General features: G+C 54.6%; 3 non-coding genes across 3 annotated transcripts in view; all 3 read left to right on the top strand.

Moving 5' to 3' along the window:
- Positions 1–3661: 3661 nt before the first annotated feature.
- Positions 3662–5554, top strand: LOC126305317 (small subunit ribosomal RNA). Its single transcript, XR_007553384.1, has one exon. It is a non-coding gene; the product is annotated as a small subunit ribosomal RNA (ribosomal RNA).
- Positions 5555–5915: 361 nt separating this feature from the next.
- LOC126305464 (5.8S ribosomal RNA) lies at positions 5916–6070 on the top strand. The gene has a single exon (XR_007553513.1). It is a non-coding gene; the product is annotated as a 5.8S ribosomal RNA (ribosomal RNA).
- A 188-nt stretch (positions 6071–6258) lies between these two features.
- The window catches only part of LOC126305381 (large subunit ribosomal RNA), a 4222-nt gene continuing 2980 nt past the window's right edge, over positions 6259–7500 (top strand). Inside the window, exon 1 of the ribosomal RNA XR_007553442.1 lies at positions 6259–7500. This exon is cut by the window's right edge and continues 2980 nt beyond it. This is a non-coding gene — a ribosomal RNA (large subunit ribosomal RNA).

Raw genomic sequence — 7500 nt, 5'->3', positions numbered from 1 at the left:
GTAAGACTGGGCACACAACGTGAATCGCACGTCAGCCAGACACTCGAACATGCACCACTCTCGGCCTGCAACGGAGACACACAATACGTAAACATCTGGAATGCGACAATGTCGAGTGCATCCTCTCTGCGACATTGCACCGTCGACACTATGATAACCAGAGCAGTAGGTCCACCTATAAAAGCACAATACCCCACTCCTCCGACAACTACCATTGCTCAGATAAACCAACACACATCCTACACAGAGGGCCACCAAATATCACCCCCCGCCCTCGTGTTATACCACATGAAAAATTGCAGAAGTGAGAGACACAGACCCGCCAGCCTCTTGCTACAAGCATCGAACCGACGTGACGTATCTGACGGTGACTCAGGCATCCGCGTACTGCCACCACTATCCACCCCCCCCCTCTCTCTGCCCCCTTCCCACACAATACCAAATGTAACCAACTTTATCGCTTAACCTAACTGTGGCTGTACCACATTATCGCTTAACCTAACTGTGGCTGTACCACATTATCGCTTAACCTAACTGTGGCTGTACCACATTATCGCTTAACCTAACTGTGGCTGTACCACATTATCGCTTAACCTAACTGTGGCTGTACCACATTATCGCTTAACCTAACTGTGGCTGTACCACATTATCGCTTAACCTAACTGTGGCTGTACCACATTATCGCTTAACCTAACTGTGGCTGTACCACATTATCGCTTAACCTAACTGTGGCTGTACCACATTATCGCTTAACCTAACTGTGGCTGTACCACATTATCGCTTAACCTAACTGTGGCTGTACCACATTATCGCTTAACCTAACTGTGGCTGTACCACATTATCGCTTAACCTAACTGTGGCTGTACCACATTATCGCTTAACCTAACTCTGGTTGTACCACATTATCCCTTAACCTAACTCAAGTTGTCCCTTAACCTAACTCAAGTTGTCCCTTAACCTAACTCAAGTTGTCCCTTAACCTAACTCAAGTTGTCCCTTAACCTAACTCAAGTTGACCCTTAACCTAACTCAAGTTGTCCCTTAACCTAACTCAAGTTGTCCCTTAACCTAACTCAAGTTGTCCCTTAACCTAACTCAAGTTGTCCCTTAACCTAACTCAAGTTGTCCCTTAACCTAACTCAAGTTGTCCCTTAACCTAACTCAAGTTGTCCCTTAACCTAACTCAAGTTGTCCCTTAACCTAACTCAAGTTGTCCCTTAACCTAACTCAAGTTGTCCCTTAACCTAACTCAAGTTGTCCCTTAACCTAACTCAATTTGTCCCTTAACCTAACTCAATTTGTCCCTTAACCTAACTCAATTTGTCCCTTAACCTAACTCAATTTGTCCCTTAACCTAACTCAATTTGTCCCTTAACCTAACTCAATTTGTCCCTTAACCTAACTCACGTTGTCCCTTAACCTAACTCAATTTGTCCCTTAACCTAACTCAATTTGTCCCTTAACCTAACTCAATTTGTCCCTTAACCTAACTCAATTTGTCCCTTAACCTAACCCACGTTGTCCCTTAACCTAACTCAATTTGTCCCTTAACCTAACCCACGTTGTCCCTTAACCTAACCCACGTTGTCCCTTAACCTAACCCACGTTGTCCCTTAACCTAACCCACGTTGTCCCTTAACCTAACCCACGTTGTCCCTTAACCTAACCCACGTTGTCCCTTAACCTAACCCACGTTGTCCCTTAACCTAACCCACGTTGTCCCTTAACCTAACCCACGTTGTCCCTTAACCTAACCCACGTTGTCCCTTAACCTAACCCACGTTGTCCCTTAACCTAACCCACGTTGTCCCTTAACCTAACCCACGTTGTCCCTTTGCCTAACATAGTTCACTGCTCGGAATCTCTGGTGTCGTTGTTATCCTCATGTAGATGTCTTGCGAGTGTTGCTTACTTTCCACATATTCCCGCTATCCACTGTCAATTGTACTGCAATAGGACTATATCGCCGCCCCCCCCCCCCCCTCTGTCCCCCTCTTTGTGTCTCTGTCCTCTCAAGCTGGTCGGTCTGGCGTTTGAGTGTTAAATGAGCCTCGCAGCTGTTCAGTTGCATTCAGATGTCGACGCCCTCAGTGTACGTCGTGGTATGGTCTGTGTCCATTGTCCGCTGATGTCGTACGCGTAACCCACACGCTGTACCGATCATCGGTCGTTACGTACAGAGTGAAGTAGTGTGATACGTGTGACCGTACGCTGGCTGTGCCCAACGGTGTCGAATCTCAATTTCCATATGTTGTGCTCGATGCTACTTGTCTCGTCTCCCAATAACAGCTAGGTTGCACTGTGGTACGCCGTAGAGGCGTGTGGGAGGAACGTACGAACGCATTGTATGTCACCCTGGGTCGCTGGGGGTGGTGGTGCGGTGAGTCAGGTCAGGTCAGGTCAGGTCAGGTCAGGTCAGCGTGAGCCGTCTGATGTAGTGACGCGTGTATTCCGACTTTGTCGTATTGCCTCACACAAAGTGCTACCCTGGTGGACCGCGTTCCATATCTGGGACATGCCGCAGATGCCGGTTGACAGTGGATCGCGGAAGGGACATCGCATACGTGCGCGGGCCACCTTCCACGTGTTCTCTTCTGCACATGTCGCAGTGTGTATGTGGTCTGATGTAGCGTGTCGTGACACATGACATCCTGGCATGCAAGAATTGTTGAATTCGCAAATGTAGGTGGACATCTACGTTTACTGCCCAAGATACGCAAATGAACTGGAAATCCGTTGTTGAGCGGTTGTTCACGCTGGAGGTGAATCTGTGATGGCGACGATCGGTACAGCTATTAACCGGTTGTTTCAGCGGTACCCGCCACATCCACACACGTGACTAGGTCCATGTGGGTATGAAGCGATACGCGGCGGTGGCTTGGTGGGACTGTTCCCGGCCGGTGAAGGGGGGCCGCCCGGCGTGTTGGCCGCGCGCTGCGTGGGCGCACGCGCAACAGGCGGCTGGTGGGGGGCGCCGAGTGGCAGGAGCGCCAGCCGACGGGCCCGGCAGGCGGTGCAGCTACGCTGCGGCGCACCCTGCACGCGGCGCCTGGCGGCCAAAGTTGGTTCAGCCGAGCCCGGTGCGAAGCGCGGTGGACATCTGCAGTGTGCTGGTCTGATTGAGGACTGTGTGCGTTGAGGATGCGCCGCCGCCTGGCACTCGGCGCCGCGACGCCGTCTGCTGCTCGGTCGCCCCAGCGGTTCTCGCAGGTGGTTTGTATCGCAGTTGTGCGGACGTGTTGGCGCGTGCGCTGTGCTGGGAGAGTTCGCTTCTGCACCCAAGTGGGGCTTTGCCCTTGTGTGGCGCTGGCGTTGGAGCTGCCGGTCACCATAGGTGGCGCGTGTTGTCTCCCGCCGGCAATGCCACGACAGCACGCTCCCGGGCCTCTGTCGGCAGCGGCAAGCTCAGTTGGGAGCAAGGGTGTTCGCACTAAAACCGTCTACTCGCCTAACTCCGGGCGATTGCGCCTCTCTCGAAACCGACCAAGTACCTAGGACGGCGCTGCGCGCCGCCGGGACCTGAGAGGGTTTCGAGGTGTATCGTGCAGGGGAGCTCGGCCTCCTCCTGTTTGCAGAATAATTGAGCGGACGCTTGCGTGTTCGCGCGGGCCCCCGGGACACACTCCCGGGCGGCCGGCTGCTCAGCTCTAGTTGACGCAGCTCCCTGGTTGATCCTGCCAGTAGTCATATGCTTGTCTCAAAGATTAAGCCATGCATGTCTCAGTACAAGCCGCATTAAGGTGAAACCGCGAATGGCTCATTAAATCAGTTATGGTTCCTTAGATCGTACCCACGTTACTTGGATAACTGTGGTAATTCTAGAGCTAATACATGCAAACAGAGTCCCGACCAGAGATGGAAGGGACGCTTTTATTAGATCAAAACCAATCGGATTGGCTTGTCTGGTCCGTTTGCCTTGGTGACTCTGAATAACTTTGGGCTGATCGCACGGTCCTCGTACCGGCGACGCATCTTTCAAATGTCTGCCTTATCAACTGTCGATGGTAGGTTCTGCGCCTACCATGGTTGTAACGGGTAACGGGGAATCAGGGTTCGATTCCGGAGAGGGAGCCTGAGAAACGGCTACCACATCCAAGGAAGGCAGCAGGCGCGCAAATTACCCACTCCCGGCACGGGGAGGTAGTGACGAAAAATAACGATACGGGACTCATCCGAGGCCCCGTAATCGGAATGAGTACACTTTAAATCCTTTAACGAGTATCTATTGGAGGGCAAGTCTGGTGCCAGCAGCCGCGGTAATTCCAGCTCCAATAGCGTATATTAAAGTTGTTGCGGTTAAAAAGCTCGTAGTTGGATTTGTGTCCCACGCTGTTGGTTCACCGCCCGTCGGTGTTTAACTGGCATGTATCGTGGGACGTCCTGCCGGTGGGGCGAGCCGAAGGGGTGCTTTCGCGTCCCGAGGCGGACCCCGTTTAAATCCTACCAGGGTGCTCTTTGTTGAGTGTCTCGGTGGGCCGGCACGTTTACTTTGAACAAATTAGAGTGCTTAAAGCAGGCAAGCCCGCCTGAATACTGTGTGCATGGAATAATGGAATAGGACCTCGGTTCTATTTTGTTGGTTTTCGGAACCCGAGGTAATGATTAATAGGGACAGGCGGGGGCATTCGTATTGCGACGTTAGAGGTGAAATTCTTGGATCGTCGCAAGACGAACAGAAGCGAAAGCATTTGCCAAGTATGTTTTCATTAATCAAGAACGAAAGTTAGAGGTTCGAAGGCGATCAGATACCGCCCTAGTTCTAACCATAAACGATGCCAGCCAGCGATCCGCCGCAGTTCCTCCGATGACTCGGCGGGCAGCCTCCGGGAAACCAAAGCTTTTGGGTTCCGGGGGAAGTATGGTTGCAAAGCTGAAACTTAAAGGAATTGACGGAAGGGCACCACCAGGAGTGGAGCCTGCGGCTTAATTTGACTCAACACGGGAAACCTCACCAGGCCCGGACACCGGAAGGATTGACAGATTGATAGCTCTTTCTTGATTCGGTGGGTGGTGGTGCATGGCCGTTCTTAGTTGGTGGAGCGATTTGTCTGGTTAATTCCGATAACGAACGAGACTCTAGCCTGCTAACTAGTCGCGTGACATCCTTCGTGCTGTCAGCGATTACTTTTCTTCTTAGAGGGACAGGCGGCTTCTAGCCGCACGAGATTGAGCAATAACAGGTCTGTGATGCCCTTAGATGTTCTGGGCCGCACGCGCGCTACACTGAAGGAATCAGCGTGTCTTCCTAGGCCGAAAGGTCGGGGTAACCCGCTGAACCTCCTTCGTGCTAGGGATTGGGGCTTGCAATTGTTCCCCATGAACGAGGAATTCCCAGTAAGCGCGAGTCATAAGCTCGCGTTGATTACGTCCCTGCCCTTTGTACACACCGCCCGTCGCTACTACCGATTGAATGATTTAGTGAGGTCTTCGGACTGGTACGCGGCATCGACTCTGTCGTTGCCGATGCTACCGGAAAGATGACCAAACTTGATCATTTAGAGGAAGTAAAAGTCGTAACAAGGTTTCCGTAGGTGAACCTGCGGAAGGATCATTACCGACTAGACTGCATGTCTTTCGATGTGCGTGTCGTGTCGCGCAACACGCTACCTGTACGGCAGTGGCCGTGCGCCGCGTGCGGAACCACGCGTGCCTCTCAAAACTAGCGGAAGTGTTGTTGTTGTGTGGTACGAGCGCTGAAGCTCTGGAGCGGCTGGCCTGCGGTACCTGGCGCCTGGCGCCGGTTTTGAATGACGTTCGCCCGAGTGCCTGTCCGCTCCGGTGTGGAGCCGTACGACGCCCATCGGCTGTGAGGCCGTTGGACACAAAAAAATAGTGGAACAGGGGCCGTCAGACGCCTCAGTCCCGCAAATGCTACTGTCTTGAAAGAGACAGTGGGAGACTGAAAAGGAAAAGATCACCCAGGACGGTGGATCACTCGGCTCGTGGGTCGATGAAGAACGCAGCAAATTGCGCGTCGACATGTGAACTGCAGGACACATGAACATCGACGTTTCGAACGCACATTGCGGTCCATGGATTCCGTTCCCGGGCCACGTCTGGCTGAGGGTCGGCTACGTATACTGAAGCGCGCGGCGTTTGTCCCGCTTCGGAGACGTGGGAGTGTCGTGGTCGCCTGTGTGGCCGGCCGCGTCTCCTTAAACGTGCGATGCGCGCCCGTCGCCTGGCGGTTCGCATACCGGTACTTTCTCGGTAGCGTGCACAGCCGGCTGGCGGTGTGGCGTGCGACACCTCGTACAACGACCTCAGAGCAGGCGAGACTACCCGCTGAATTTAAGCATATTACTAAGCGGAGGAAAAGAAACTAACAAGGATTCCCCCAGTAGCGGCGAGCGAACAGGGAAGAGTCCAGCACCGAACCCCGCAGGCTGCCGCCTGTCGTGGCATGTGGTGTTTGGGAGGGTCCACTACCCCGACGCCTCGCGCCGAGCCCAAGTCCAACTTGAATGAGGCCACGGCCCGTAGAGGGTGCCAGGCCCGTAGCGGCCGGTGCGAGCGTCGGCGGGACTTCTCCTTCGAGTCGGGTTGCTTGAGAGTGCAGCTCCAAGTGGGTGGTAAACTCCATCTGAGACTAAATATGACCACGAGACCGATAGCGAACAAGTACCGTGAGGGAAAGTTGAAAAGAACTTTGAAGAGAGAGTTCAAAAGTACGTGAAACCGTTCTGGGGTAAACGTGAGAAGTCCGAAAGGTCGAACGGGTGAGATTCACGCCCATCTGGCCACTGGCCCCCGCCCTCGGCAGATGGGGCCGGCCGCCCGCGCGGAGCAATCCGCGGCGGGGTCGTGTCCGGTTGCCTTTCCACTCGCCGCGGGGTGGGGCCGTTCCGGTGTGCGGTGGGCCGCACTTCTCCCCTAGTAGGACGTCGCGACCCGCTGGGTGCCGGCCTACGGCCCGGGTGCGCAGCCTGTCCTTCCGCGGGCCTCGGTTCGCGTCTGTTGGGCAGAGCCCCGGTGTCCTGGCTGGCTGCTCGGCGGTATATCTGGAGGAGTCGATTCGCCCCTTTGGGCGCTCGGGCTCCCGGCAAGCGCGCGCGGTTCTTCCCGGATGACGGACCTACCTGGCCCGGCCCCGGACCCGCGCCGCTGTTGGCTCGGGATGCTCTCGGGCGGAATAATCGCTCCCGTCAGCGGCGCTTCAGCTTTGGACAATTTCACGACCCGTCTTGAAACACGGACCAAGGAGTCTAACATGTGCGCGAGTCATTGGGCTGTACGAAACCTAAAGGCGTAATGAAAGTGAAGGTCTCGCCTTGCGCGGGCCGAGGGAGGATGGGGCTTCCCCGCCCTTCACGGGGCGGCGGCCTCCGCACTCCCGGGGCGTCTCGTCCTCATTGCGAGGTGAGGCGCACCTAGAGCGTACACGTTGGGACCCGAAAGATGGTGAACTATGCCTGGCCAGGACGAAGTCAGGGGAAACCCTGATGGAGGTCCGTAGCGATTCTGACGTGCAAATCGATCGTCGGAGCTGGGTATAGGGGC

Source organism: Schistocerca gregaria, unplaced genomic scaffold (assembly GCF_023897955.1).
Source record: "Schistocerca gregaria isolate iqSchGreg1 unplaced genomic scaffold, iqSchGreg1.2 ptg000310l, whole genome shotgun sequence".
Classification (NCBI taxonomy): Eukaryota; Metazoa; Arthropoda; class Insecta; order Orthoptera; family Acrididae; genus Schistocerca; species Schistocerca gregaria.
Note: the sequence above shows the minus strand (reverse complement) of the source record. Positions and strands in the feature narration are given on the sequence as shown.